Source organism: Bombina bombina, chromosome 1 (genome assembly GCF_027579735.1).
Source record: "Bombina bombina isolate aBomBom1 chromosome 1, aBomBom1.pri, whole genome shotgun sequence".
Taxonomy (NCBI): Eukaryota; Metazoa; Chordata; class Amphibia; order Anura; family Bombinatoridae; genus Bombina; species Bombina bombina.
Window position 1 is genome coordinate 1,397,990,879 of NC_069499.1, and position 15,139 is coordinate 1,398,006,017.

Consider the following 15,139-nt stretch of genomic DNA (forward strand, 5'->3'; position numbering starts at 1 on the left):
TCCGGTTTAGATAAGTCTACATATTTTGATGAAATGAAGCAAAGTAACCGACTAAACAGATCATCACGCATCATCAGACCTAGATTGTACCAGACACACATTTTTCCTTCCACTGTAATCAGTGTTGGAAGGGGATCAGGCCCGGCGATGCATGAGATATTCCAGTAGGGAGGCATCAGCCGATGCCTCTTGCTTGGTGTGTAAGTCCGGGTACTCCCGAGGAGCAGCAGTTAGGCAGCCAGTTTGTGCGATGGGTGGAACAGCATCGAAGGGATAATCCACCTAGGTCTGCAGCCGAAACAGCAGTCAGATGGGCCACATAGGAGGGCGGCGAGCCGCGCTTCAGACAAACAGCTGATTCCATGTCACAGTCCGGCCAGCACTCCCGGACTCTGTGCTCTCGAGCCGAGATCAACAGCTGGTGGGTTAATAGAGGTGTCAGCATGCTCTCCTCCGGTCCGGTTTTTGGGTCCTCAACGGATCTCACTAGATGCATAGCAGGAGAGGTCGTGCAACTTGCCAATAGTTGTGGAGCCTTGTGGTTGTCAGGGAGAAGCAAAGATGTGGCAATGCTTGTGGTAAGTGGGCTCACCCGGGGTCCAGATTGTGTTTCGTGTGACAACATTGCGCACAAGTCAGCGCATGAGTGCAGGAGTCTTTCTAACTTGGGCAAGAATGCAATTTGCAGTTCTGTTAGAATGAGAGAGTCAGCAGAGCCTTCTTTGGTGGTAAAGATGACCATTTTTAATAAACAGGAGCCTTGTTAGAGGTTAAGAACTCGGTTATGTGTATTTACAATGTGGCGGTGATATTCCCGCCACGGTGCCCAACGGCTTTGTTCTTTAAAATGACGTTCCGGGGTAGAAGAGCTGTTATTCCTTCTGTCTGCCAGATATTCCCGGACAGCTTGCCTGTCAAGGGAGGTGCAGATGGCGTGGGCAAGTGGCAGCAAAATTAGAGTTAGATGTGGTTTTCCTCAGAGCTGTTGAAGCTTGCAGCCATCTTGTAGAGCCGCCCACCGGAAGTCTTCGCTAAAGATTTTATTGTACAGACAGATGCCTCTGATGTTGGTTTAGGAGCAGTTCTCTCGCAGGAGTGTCAGGGAGAAGAGCATCCTGTCCTTTTCCTAAGCAGAAAACATATTTCACAGGAAAAGAACTATTCTATAGTGGAGAAAGAAAGCCTTGCCATTAAGTGGGCTTTAGAGACCCTTAGGTACTATCTGTTGGGAAGAAAATTTAAATTAATAACAGATCATGCTCCTCTCACATGGATGAGTCAGCATAAGGAAACAAATTCAAGGGTTACTAGGTGGTTTCTTAGCTTGCAACCCTTCAATTTTACTGTTGAGCACAGGGCTGGTCTTTTGCAGGGCAATGCTGATGGTTTGTCTCGGGTACATTCATTGATGTCCATGGTCGCTCAACCCACTGGGTGTGAGCTGGGGGGGAGGATATGTGACAGAAAGCAAGGCCTGGTTACAAATGGAAGATATTTAAGACCAAGCATTGTACATGCTATTTCTCCTTTCAGTTAAAACCCCAGGGAGAAAGAGTGTGTATTTGATTATGCAGTTGATAAACTGTGTTCTGGGTCCCTGGGGTTTGGGATAATTGGAGAGAGGGTGGGCCATTATCCCAGACAGCTGTGAAGCTGTCCAGCAGCTAATCACAGGTGTGGCTAATTAGAAGTTGTGAGGGTTTAAATAGCAGCCTCACTTAGGCCTTGAGAGAGAGTTACACAGCTACAGAAGCTGGTGTGTGTGTTTGTTACACTGTGTAAAAGACTTTTGTTCCTGTGAACTGTAAAAGGACATTATTTTTACAAAGCACTTGTGGAATGCTGTGAAGTGCTGGGACACATTTAAAAGTACTTAACTTTGCTGCAGAGGAAGGATTTCCCTCTTTTGAAAATGAACTGCCTGTTTGTTATTGCTGTGAAAAATAAAGCCTTTTAAACTACAGTGGACTGTCCTGTGCTGCATTTGTGCCCTAGAAGACCGTGGTTAAAAGTGGTCCCTGTTACAGTGTGTATCTGCATGTGTAAGTGTATGCTATGTAGTGTGTGTGTATCTGCATGTGTAAGTGTATGCTATGTAGTGTGTCTGTATCTGCATGTGTAAGTGTATGCTATATAGTGTGTGTGTATCTGCATGTGTAAGTGTATGCTATGTAGTGTGTGTATCAGCATGTGTAAGTGTATGCTATATAGTGTGTTACTGTGCATTTAGAATATTAATGGGGAATGCAGAGAGCGGTTTTAAAGAATCTATTATTACATGTCCAATTAAGATACAAATATTTAGCACTGTCTCTGCGAAGGCTAATTAAATACAGAGCTCACATTTATATACATGTGCCTTTCACAGAGAACTCGATCCTGACTTAACAGTACAATCCAGCCCCGAGAGAAACGGCAAAACCGCAGACGTACATTTCGGCCTAGTGTGGGCCTCGTCAGTTAGGTGCAGCCTCTGCGGTTTTGCCGTTTCTCTCATTCAGAGAGGGATAGCCTGGTATTTCGGGGGCTGGACTGCACTGTTAAGTCAGGATCAGACTGATATGCTACAGGAAAGTTCTTCTCTGTGAAAGGCACATGTTGAGCAAAAAGAGGCTGCTTCTTGGGTGGTAACTAGCCACAGAACAAGCTATTATGCTATTGTTAGTTCTCAGGTTGAGCGCTTTTCTCTTTTTATTTAACCAAAAAGGCTTCTGCTTCTAACTTTCTTGCGTCCAAGGGAGTGCTTGTTTCATTAGATCTCCATCTCATATAGCCGTCAGACAGCATGATCCACTTCACACTCGATTCGATAGTAACATGGGCCACATCGCAAGTTGCACACCTCGCACTCTCCTGCAGACAGGTGGATTCCTCTGCATTCTCTCTTGGGTCAACATCCGGCTCCTTTGATGCCAGTGATCTGTTGCATTTAGATACCATGCTCCACTCTTCTCCCCAACAATCTAGGAGCCACTCAAGGTGATCCTCCAGTAAACTAGTGATGGCATCCAGAAGATATGAGTAAGTAAGTTCAGTTTACATGCTCATGAGATGTATTATCTTGGGTATGATTTAAAAATGCAATAGCTGTTTTATTTACTGCTGCGCCCTGGAGATCCGGGGGGGTTGTAGTAGAATATAAGGCCTAGTCGCATTGTTCATGCAACAAGCCTTCTTTGACTGGAATATAAGGGTTATTTAATGCAATGCAAGCTCATTTTTATCCACATAGCTTATATAGGGTAAATTCGTAATTTACATCTGTGGATAGTTATCCAAAACAAAAACTTGAATCTGTTTTCAGCATTAGGCAGCAAAGCCACTGATATCAGCGACCAGCCATGGCCACCACCCCGAAGTTCCCCCTAAAACATTTATTTTTTAATGTATGTTCACACACACACACACAGCTTTGAGATAGTTTACGGAGTGTGTACACAAAGTGTAAACAGAACCTAAAATAGATTTTTAAAATCTGCTTTGTCCATTTAATTAATTTTAGAAAGGGAACATTAATAAGTATATGATCTGCTTGGTGCGCCAGTGGGTGTGTGCCATGTAATCACTGCAAGAAATGATTCACCATATAGTCCAAGACACTTTGTCTATCTAAGCAAGTGCTGATAGTTAAAAGGTGGGACACAGTACCTAAACACACTTTAGATCCAGAACATGCATATTTTAGAATTGATGTGAAATAGAATTAATCAAGAATTATTGAGACAAAAAAAATACAGAAATAAATCAAGTTATATTCTTATTATGGGTGGATTTTCTCAATAACTTAGTAATATTTATTTGTGTTAAACAATTAAAAATGTACTAATCAGCCTCTTCAGCTGTGTCAGCTAGAATAGAAAACATAGGTTATGTTGGATCATCCTTAATTATTTTTTTTGTCACTGTATGCCAACGTAATATAATGGTAGTGTCTGACTTTTTTTGCATGCATCCATTGAAGATTCTAATGCAAGATAACAGATTATCAGGTGACCTGAAACCCACAATATTCAGAAAGGGCATTCAAATAAAAGCAACTGTTAACTATACTGATAATATACATAAATATTGTTTCTCTGGATATCATTTTTTAAAAAGCATATCTAAATAGGCTCAGAAGCTGTTTGGTGGATGCACATAGATGCTTTTTTTGTCACTTATGCCTGCCTGCTATCACTGTCCCTTTAAGACTGCCTTCCCTACAAACATATGGTTTGGGGTGTAGTCTGCATTGATTCTACTGCTGGAACTTACCTGCCTAATTAATTATTCATGCACCTGATTCTCTCAGCCTCTACTGAGCAATGTTCAGGCTTATTGTGCTTTGCACTAGCTTTGCAGTTTGTTCCCGGATTTACAGATCCTTGTGTTTGTTCCCAGCATGGACTTTCCAAGAGATAAAAACATAATTTATGCTTACCTGATAAATTTATTTCTCTTGTAGTGTATCCAGTCCACGGATCATCCATTACTTGTGGAATATTCTCCTTCCCAACAGGAAGTTGCAAGAGGATCACCCACAGCAGAGCTGCTATATAGCTCCTCCCCTCACTGCCATATCCAGTCATTCGACTGAAACAAGCCGAGAAAGGAGAAACCATAGGGTGCAGTGGTGACTGTAGTTTAATTAAAATTTAGACCTGCCTGAAAAGGACAGGGCGGGCCGTGGACTGGATACACTACAAGAGAAATAAATTTATCAGGTAAGCATAAATTATGTTTTCTCTTGTTAAGTGTATCCAGTCCACGGATCATCCATTACTTGTGGGATACCAATACCAAAGCTAAAGTACACGGATGATGGGAGGGACAAGGCAGGAACTTAAACGGAAGGAACCACTGCCTGTAGAACCTTTCTCTCAAAAACAGCCTCCGAAGAAGCAAAAGTATCACATTTGTAAAATTTGGAAAAAGTATGAAGCGAAGACCAAGTTGCAGCCTTGCAAATCTGTTCAACAGAGGCCTCATTTTTAAAGGCCCAGGTGGAAGCCACAGCTCTAGTAGAATGAGCTGTAATCCTTTCAGGAGGCTGCTGTCCAGCAGTCTCATAGGCTAAACGGATTATACTCTGAAGCCAAAAAGAAAGAGAGGTTGCCGAGGCCTTCTGACCTCTCCTCTGTCCAGAGTAAACAACAAACAGGTTAGATGTTTGGCGAAAATCTTTAGTAGCCTGTAAGTAAAACTTCAAGGCACGGACTACGTCTAGATTATGCAAAAGACGTTCCTTCTTTGAAGAAGGATTAGGACATAATGATGGAACAACAATCTCTTGATTGATATTCTTGTTAGAAACCACCTTAGGTAAAAACCCAGGTTTTGTACGCAGAACAACTTTATCTGAATGAAAGATCAGATAAGGAGAATCACAATGTAAGGCAGATAACTCCGAGACTCTTCGAGCCGAGGAAATAGCCATCAGAAAAAGAACTTTCCATGAAAGAAGTTTGATATCAATAGAATGAAGGGGTTCAAACGGAACCCCTTGAAGAACTTTAAGAACCAAGTTTAAGCTCCATGGAGGAGCAACAGGTTTAAACACAGGCTTAATTCTAACTAAAGCCTGACAAAATGCCTGCCAGACGCTTGTGTAAAAGAATAGACAGAGCAGAAATCTGTCCCTTTAAAGAACTAGCTGATAGTCCTTTGTCCAAACCCTCTTGGAGGAAGGACAATATCCTAGGAATCCTAACCCTACTCCATGAGTAATTCTTGGATTCACACCAATGAAGATATTTACGCCATATCTTGTGGTAAATTTTCCTGGTGACAGGCTTTCGTGCCTGTATTAAGGTATCAATTACTGACTCGGAGAAGCCACGCTTTGATAGGATCAAGCGTTCAATCTCCATGCAGTCAGTCTCAGAGAAAGTAGATTCGGATGATTGAAAGGACCTTGTATTAGAAGGTCTTGTCTCAGAGGCAGAGTCCATGGTGGAAAGGATGACATGTCCACTAGGTCTGCATAGCAGGTCCTGCGTGGCCACGCAGGCGCTATCAATATCACTGATGCTCTTTCCTGTTTGATTTTGGCAATCAGACGAGGGAGCAGAGGAAACGGTGGAAACACATAAGCCAGGTTGAAGAACCAAGGCGCTGCTAGAGCATCTATCAGCGCCGCTTCTGGGTCCCTGGACCTGGATCCGTAACAAGGAAGCTAGGCGTTCTGGCGAGAAGCCATCAGATCCAATTCTGGTTTGCCCCAACGGAGAACCAATTGAGCAAACACCATTCCCCCGGATGAAAAGTCTGACGACTTAGAAAATCCGCCTCCCAGTTCTCTACACCTGGGATATGGATCGCTGACAGGTGGCAAGAGTGAGTCTCTGCCCAGCGAATTATCTTGGAGACTTCTGACATCGCTAGGGAACTCCTGGTTCCCCCTTGATGGTTGATGTAAGCCACAGTAGTGATGTTGTCCGACTGAAATCTGATGAACCTCAGTGTTGCTAGCTGAGGCCAAGCCAGAAGAGCATTGAATATTGCTCTTAACTCCAGAATATTTATTGGGAGGAGTTTCTCCTCCTGAGTCCATGAACCCTGAGCCTTCAGGGAGTTCCAGACTGCACCCCAACCTAGAAGGCTGGCATCTGTTACAATTGTCCAATCTGGTCTGCGAAAGGTCATACCCTTGGACAGATGGGCCTGAGATAACCCCCAGAGAAGAGAATCTCTGGTTTCCTGATCCAGATTTAGTAGAGGGGACAAATCTGTGTAATCCCCATTCCACTGACTGAGCATGCATAATTGCAGCGGTCTGAGATGCAGGCGCGCGAATGGCACTATGTCCATCGCCGCTACCATTAAGCCGATTACTTCCATGCACTGAGCCACCGTGGGGCGCGGAATGGAGTGAAGAACACAGCAAGCATTTAGAAGTTTTGATAACCTGGACTCCGTCAGGTAAATTTTCATTTCTACAGAATCTTAGAGTCCCTAGGAAGGAAACCCTTGTGAGAGGAGATAGAGAACTCTTTTCTTCGTTCACTTTCCACCCATGCGACCTCAGGAATGCCAGAACTATCTCTGTATGAGATTTGGCAATTTGAAAGCTTGACGCCTGTATCAGGATGTCGTCCAGGTAAGGAGCCACCGCTATGCCTCGCGGTCTTAGGACCGCCAGAAGTGAGCCCAGAACCTTTGTAAAAATTCTTGGGGCTGTAGCCAACCCGAATGGAAGAGCTACAAATTGGTAATAGATATCTGTAAGGACAGAAGAAAAAAAGAGGCGCCTTATGGGACAGTATCGTGGTGTCGCTAGGGTGCAAGAAACGACGGGCAGCACACACAGATGGCAAGATACTCACAAGTGAGATGGCATATGCGTATGCCAAACTAGACAGGACGGAACCTTAGTCGTCCGCCAGACGATCCAATAGGAAGAAGGCTCTAACACTCCAACGGTCCAATCCGCAACGGCGGAAGTATACCAACGTCAGAGACCCACAATGTTTATGGGAAGATTAACGGCTCAGAGTCTTAGGTTTAAAAGGCAGGATACCGCACCCAACATAATTTCAGAATGATGGTCAGCGAGAGCGGGGGTATCATAGGAGAGAGTTTTATTTTAAAAAAGGTTATTAAAACAGTTTAAAATACAGCAACGCGTTTCTCGACCTTCCGGTCGTTTCATCAGGCTGATATTCAGATTGAAAACCCCGCTCTATTAAACATAATAATCAACCAATCACAGACCGGTCTGTTATCCACACCCATCGTAGAGCCAATCATAAATTGTGATTGGTATCTATAGTAACAGTTGCACCTGTTCTATAATCAAAGATGGAGAATGTGAAAACAACAATACCGACTGTGATCAGTGTATACAATAGACTTAGATTACATACAATAACCACAAGATGGGTAGTAAACACAGTGTCAGAAACCAATTTAAATCATTATTATCAAATAGTTGACAATTATTGCTAGCATCGAAAAAGTGTTTAACTAAAAAATAAAACAAAATTGTGTCTGTATTTCTCATGTGTACGAATTTACAATAAAAGATTAAAATAGACGGCCGGACATATAGAGGCAATATTATTCCACCATCTGTAAGTTTATGATGATCGTAATAAATTCTCGATCATACGGCGTAAAATAAATTAATATTCATAGACATATTGGTAATGTAGTAGTATTTCGATAAAGAGACCATGTATTCTGATAAATGGGTATAATAAATTAATATCCATATATGTTGATAGTGTAATGTATTTTAATAAATTGGTATCCATAAGTATATTATTAGTGTGATAGCCTCTACATATTTAAAGGGCATGTGTCTTTTGACGGATAAATATCAGTGTGTGATCAAGTATATATCGTCTTATGTCTAAATTTGAATATAATTAACTTAATAGGAATTCTTAATGGTGCAACTAGTTCTATCTAATTGGTCCGAGACCATAGACGTCTACTCCAATAGGGACAAATAATTGGTACTATAAAACCTCCATCAGACTCAGGCAGAGGGACTAAAGGATCAAACCTTTATGTGAAGGCCGCCAGATCGACACATAAATTGAGACCATCAGGATGCATGCTTTTCAGCAGATGGATCCAATAAGTCTCCCTCTGTCTGAGCCTAAAAAACCGATTATAAAGATGGGATTTAGGAATGAATTCTATGGGATTGACAGAGTAACAGTTCAAATTTCCCCTATGTACATCGTTACAATGTCTTGATACACTATGGAGTCTATAATTATTCTTCATATTCCGATGGTGTTCAGACCATCTGGTACTAAGGCATCTACAAGTACGCCCTACGTATTGTACCCCACAGACACATGTTAGTAGATAGACTACATAAGAGGAAGCACAAGATGCACGGCCAATGATGGTATAAGATTTGTGGGTGATACTAGACCTAAAAGTTTTCTGTCGATCACCAATGAAAATACACATCTTACAGCGGGCTCGTCTGCATTTAAAAGACCCATGTTGTAAGGTATTTCTATTATTACCCGGAAAGGACTGTCTATGTTTGACAATCTTGCTCGGAGCCAGCATTGTTTTAAGGGTCGGTGCCCTTCTATAAACTATTCTAGGTTTGTCGTCCAAAGTTCTTTTCAAAATAGGGTCTTTAAGTAGTATTTGCCAATGACGTGTAACAATCTCTCTAATTAGATTATGGTTAGAATTAAATTGGGTAATGAACAACGGATCTTTATGAAAGGTGCTGTTATTTGCAGGATCTAAACGAGCATTAGGCCCGATAAAGTACAACTCCCTATTATCATTTTTGGCTCTCAAGAAGCCATTTTCGATGATAGAGTTAGGGTAATGTTTCTCCCTAAAGCGTTCCTTTAAGGTGAGACTTTGGGTTTCGTAATCAGCCATGGAACTGCAATTTCGGCGCACTCTTTTGAACTGGCCATATGGGACGTTCAATTTCCACGGGTGATAATGACAGCTCTTGAAGTCAAGATAGCTGTTACAATCTACTGCCTTAAAGTGGGTAGTGCTAGTCACTTGACCCTCAGTGAAGCAGAGATTAAGATCTAGGTACACTATTGATTGCCTCTCAATAGTGCTAGTAAACACCAGACCTCTATTATTGTTGTTTAGATGTTCAACAAAAGATTCAGCAGTGGAGGGTTCACCCCTCCAAATAAAGATAAGGTCATCTATGTATCTGCCATAATATACCAGGTTCGCCCCGTATGCTGAATCGTAGATGTAACATTGTTCAAAAGAACCCATAAACAGGTTCGCATAACTCGGGGCGAACCTGGTACCCATGGCCGTTCCTTTTGTTTGAATGTAGAATTCATCTTGAAAGACAAAATAGTTATGTCTCAAGATGAAAGCAATAAGATCTAAAAGAAACTCTCTTTGGGTCTGTGGTAAATATATATCTTGTTCCAGATATTCAGAAATTGCCTGTAGGCCCATGTCGTGGGGAATGTTGGAATATAGGGCCTGAACATCACAGGTGACCCAAATCATATCAGATGTAATACTATATGATTCCAGTTTTTTAAGGAGATCTGCTGAATCACGAATGTAGGATTCTAGACCTAAGACATACTTCTGTAAGAAGTAGTCAACATATGATGAGACATTGTCAGTAAGGTTGCCAATCCCTGCTATTATGGGTCTTCCTGGGGGGCATAAACGGTTCTTGTGGACCTTAGGGAGGTGGTAATAAAAAGCCAGGTTGGGTTCAGTCGGAATCAAATAGTTTTTCTCTTTTTTCAGGAGTATGCCTTTGTCAAAGGCTGAGTTTATAATTTGTTTTAATAAGGCTTTAAACTCCACGGTGGGGTCTGACTGTAATTTTTTGTAATAAGAGGTATCGTGTAGGATTTTCCTGGCTTCCAATAGGTAGTCAGTTCGATCCTGAAGGACCACTCCACCGCCCTTATCGGCCTGTCTTATTACCAAAGATTTATTGTTTTTAAGGTTATTCAAGGCACGTTTTTCATTGGGATATAAATTATCTTTATTTAAGATCTTTTTTGATATTTTCTCAAAATCATCATTCACTAATTGTCTAAATATCTCAATGTGTGAATTATTGTTGAGTTGAGGCGTAAAATTGGATTTGTTTTTGAAGGGTGTATGTATATAACCATCACATAAATGATCTATCAAGGTCTCTGGGTCATATGTAGGAATTATTTCGTGTCTAAGTCTATCATCCATGGAATTAGTAAGAATTGGCCTCATTGTGTCATTTTTCAAAGTTTTTTCCGCAAAATATTTCTGCATGGATAATTTTTGCGTAAATTGATTTAGATCGACAAAGAGTGAGAACGTATTATGTTTATTAGTAGGACAATATGAGAGACCTTTGCCCAGGACTCGTATCTCATCATTTGTCAAGTTATGTGAGGATAGATTATAGATACCCTTTTTTAGGGTCTGTAATCGTGCCTCTTTGATGGCTGTGCCTCTTCCTCTGTGCCCTCGTTTCCGTGAGGTCTTTTGCCTTTTTGTGGGGCCGTGAGGGAGATCACAGGTTCTAAATAACTGGATATTGTTTTCTGTTTCCATGCTGGTGGTCTGGGGCCTGATTCTAAAAAATGAGATGGATTATTGGAGGATGGCCCTGCCTGATCATAACTTGGGCCTGGATTAGAATTAGGGAGGCGAGTTGATCTGTGTTTACTACCCATCTTGTGGTTATTGTATGTAATCTAAGTCTATTGTATACACTGATCACAGTCGGTATTGTTGTTTTCACATTCTCCATCTTTGATTATAGAACAGGTGCAACTGTTACTATAGATACCAATCACAATTTATGATTGGCTCTACGATGGGTGTGGATAACAGACCGGTCTGTGATTGGTTGATTATTATGTTTAATAGAGCGGGGTTTTCAATCTGAATATCAGCCTGATGAAACGACCGGAAGGTCGAGAAACGCGTTGCTGTATTTTAAACTGTTTTAATAACCTTTTTTAAAATAAAACTCTCTCCTATGATACCCCCGCTCTCGCTGACCATCATTCTGAAATTATGTTGGGTGCGGTATCCTGCCTTTTAAACCTAAGACTCTGAGCCGTTAATCTTCCCATAAACATTGTGGGTCTCTGACGTTGGTATACTTCCGCCGTTGCGGATTGGACCGTTGGAGTGTTAGAGCCTTCTTCCTATTGGATCGTCTGGCGGACGACTAAGGTTCCGTCCTGTCTAGTTTGGCATACGCATATGCCATCTCACTTGTGAGTATCTTGCCATCTGTGTGTGCTGCCCGTCGTTTCTTGCACCCTAGCGACACCACGATACTGTCCCATAAGGCGCCTCTTTTTTTCTTCTGTCCTTACAGATATCTACCATCATCCTTTCTCTGGGAGTGCTGCCGTCAGATTGGGTCACCTGCGGTGGGGAATACCTTGCTTTCCCCGAGACTGTTTTCCTTCCATTGTGTTCTGTTTGTCACATGTGCGCACCTCCATAAGGACTCAATCCTTGTTTTCTACAAATTGGTAATGCCTGTCTAGAAAGGCAAACCTCAGGAACTGATGATGATTCTTGTGAATCGGAATGTGAAGGTAGGCATCCTTTAAGTCCACTGTGGTCATGTACTGACCCTCTTGGATCATGGGTAAAATGGTTCGAATAGTTTCCATCTTGAATGACGGAACTCTGAGGAATTTGTTTAGGATCTTTAAATCCAAAATTGGTCTGAAGGTTCCCTCTTTTTTGGGAACCACAAACAGATTTGAATAAAACCCCTGTCCTTGTTCCGTCCGCGGAACTGGATGGATCATTCCCATTACAAGGAGATCTTGTACACAGCTTAGGAATGCCTCTTTCTTTATCTGGTTTGCAGATAATCTTGAAAGGTGAAATCTCCCTTGTGGAGGAGAAGCTTTGAAGTCCAGAAGATATCCCTGAGATATGATCTCCAACGCCCAGGGATCCTGAACATCTCTTGCCCACGCCTGGGCGAAGAGAGAGAGTCTGCCCCCTACTAGATCCGTTGTCGGATAGGGGGCCGCTCCTTCATGCTGTCTTAGAGGCAGCAGCAGGCTTTCTGGCCTGCTTGCCCTTGTTCCAGGACTGGTTAGGTTTCCAGGCCTGCTTGGATTGAGCAAAAGTTCCCTCTTGTTTTGAAGCAGAGGAAGTTGATGCTGTACCTGCCTTGAAATTTCGAAAGGCACGAAAATTAGACTGTTTGGCCTTTGATTTGGCCCTGTCCTGAGGAAGGGTATGACCCTTACCTCCATTAATGTCAGCAATAATTTCTTTCAAACCCGGCCCGAATAAGGTCTGCCCCTTGAAAGGAATGTTGAGTAATTTAGACTTTGAAGTCACATCAGCTGACCAGGATTTGAGCCATAGCGCCCTACGCGCCTGGATGGCGAATCCGGAATTCTTAGCCGTTAGTTTAGTCAAATGAACAATGGCATCAGAAACAAATGAGTTAGCTAGCTTAAGAGTTCTAAGCTTGTCAACAATTTCAGTCAATGGAGCTGTATGGATGGCCTCTTCCAGGGCCTCAAACCAGAATGCCGCCGCAGCAGTGACAGGCGCAATGCATGCAAGGGGCTGTAAAATAAAACCTTGTTGAATAAACATTTTCTTAAGGTAACCCTCTAATTTTTTATCCATTGGATATGAAAAAGCACAACTGTCCTCAACCGGGATAGTGGTACGCTTTGCTAAAGTAGAAACTGCTCCCTCCACCTTAGGGACAGTCTGCCATAAGTCCCGTGTAGTGGCATCTATTGGAAACATTTTTCTAAATATAGGAGGTGGGGAAAAGGGCACACCGGGCCTATCCCACTCCTTACTAATAATTTCTGTAAGCCTTTTAGGTATTGGAAAAACATCAGTACTCACAGGCACTGCATAGTATTTATCCAGCCTACACAATTTCTCTGGCACTGCAATTGTGTCACAGTCATTCAGAGCAGCTAATACCTCCCCAAGCAATACACGGAGGTTCTCAAGCTTAAATTTAAAATTAGAAATCTCTGAATCAGGTCTCCCCGATTCAGAGACGTCACCCACAGACTGAAGCTCTCCGTCCTCAGTTTCTGCATATTGTGACGCAGTATCAGACATGGCTCTTACAGCATCTACGCGCTCTGTATCTCGTCTAACCCCAGAGCTATCGCGCTTGCCTCTCAATTCAGGCAATCTGGATAATACCTCTGACAGGGTATTATTCATGATTGCAGCCATGTCCTGCAAAGTAATGGCTATGGGCGTCCCTGATGTACTTGGCGCCATATTAGCGTGCGTCCCTTGAGCGGGAGGCGAAGGGTCTGACACGTGGGGAGAGTTAGTCGGCATAACTTCCCCCTCGACAGACCCCTCTGGTGACAATTCTTTTATAGATAAAGACTGATCTTTACTGTTTAAGGTGAAATCAATACATTTAGTACACATTCTCCTATGGGGCTCCACCATGGCTTTTAAACATAATGAACAAGTATCCTCTGTTTCAGACATGTTTGTACAGACTAGCAATGAGACTAGCAAGCTTGGAAAACACTTTAAAGCAAGTTAACAAGCAATATAAAAAACGTTACTGTGCCTTTAAGAGAAACAAATTTCTCTTGTTAAGTGTATCCAGTCCACGGATCATCCATTACTTATGGAATATATTCTCCTTCCCAACAGGAAGCTGCAAGAGTCCACCCACAGCAAAGCTGCTATATAGCTCCTCCCCTAACTGCCATATTCAGTCATTCTCTTGCAAGCCTCAACATAGATAGGAGGTTGTGAGAGTCTGTGGTGCTTTCTACTTAGTTTATTCTTCAATCAAAAGTTTGTTATTTTTAAATGGCACCGGAGTGTGCTGTTTATCTCAGGCAGTATTTGGAAGAAGAATCTGCCTGCGTTTTTCTATGATCTTAGCAGACGTAACTAAGATCCATTTGCTGTTCTCACACATTCTGAGGAGTGAGGTACTTCAGAGGGGGAATGGCGTGCAGGTTTTCCTGCAGATAAGGTATGTGCAGTAAAATATTTTTCTAGGAATGGAATTGACTAAGAAAATACTGCTGATACCGAAGTAATGTAAGTAAAGCCTTAAATGCAGCGATAGCGACTGGTATCAGGCTTATTAATAGAGATACATACTCTTGTAAAAATGTGTTTTAAAACGTTTGCTGGCATGTTTAATCGTTTTTTAACATATGTTTGGTGATAAAACTTATTGGGGCCTAAGTTTTTTCCACATGGCTGGCTTAAATTTTGCATAGAAACAGTTTCCTGAGGCTTTCCACTGTTATAGTATAAAAGTTACAGTTGGTGCAGTTAAAATTACAAACAGTGACATTCAGCTTCCCTCAGCAGTCCCCTGCATGCTATAGGACATCTCTGAAGGGCTCAAAAGGGCTTCAAAAGTAGGAGCTGTTATGACTGTTTAAAACATATTTTTCGTTTTGTTAATCTGTTTTTTGTATTAAGGGGTTAATCATCCATTTGCAAGTGGGTGCAATGCTCTGCTAACTTGTTACATACACTGTAAAAATTTTGTTGGTTTAACTGCCTTTTTTCACTGTTATTTCAAATTTTGGCAAAATTTGTTTCTCTTAAAGGCACAGTAACGTTTTATATATTTGCTTGTTAACTTGATTTAAAGTGTTTTCCAAGCTTACTAGTCTCATTATTAGTCTGTTCTAACATGTCTGACATAGAGGAAGCTCTGTGTTCATTATGTTTTAAAGCC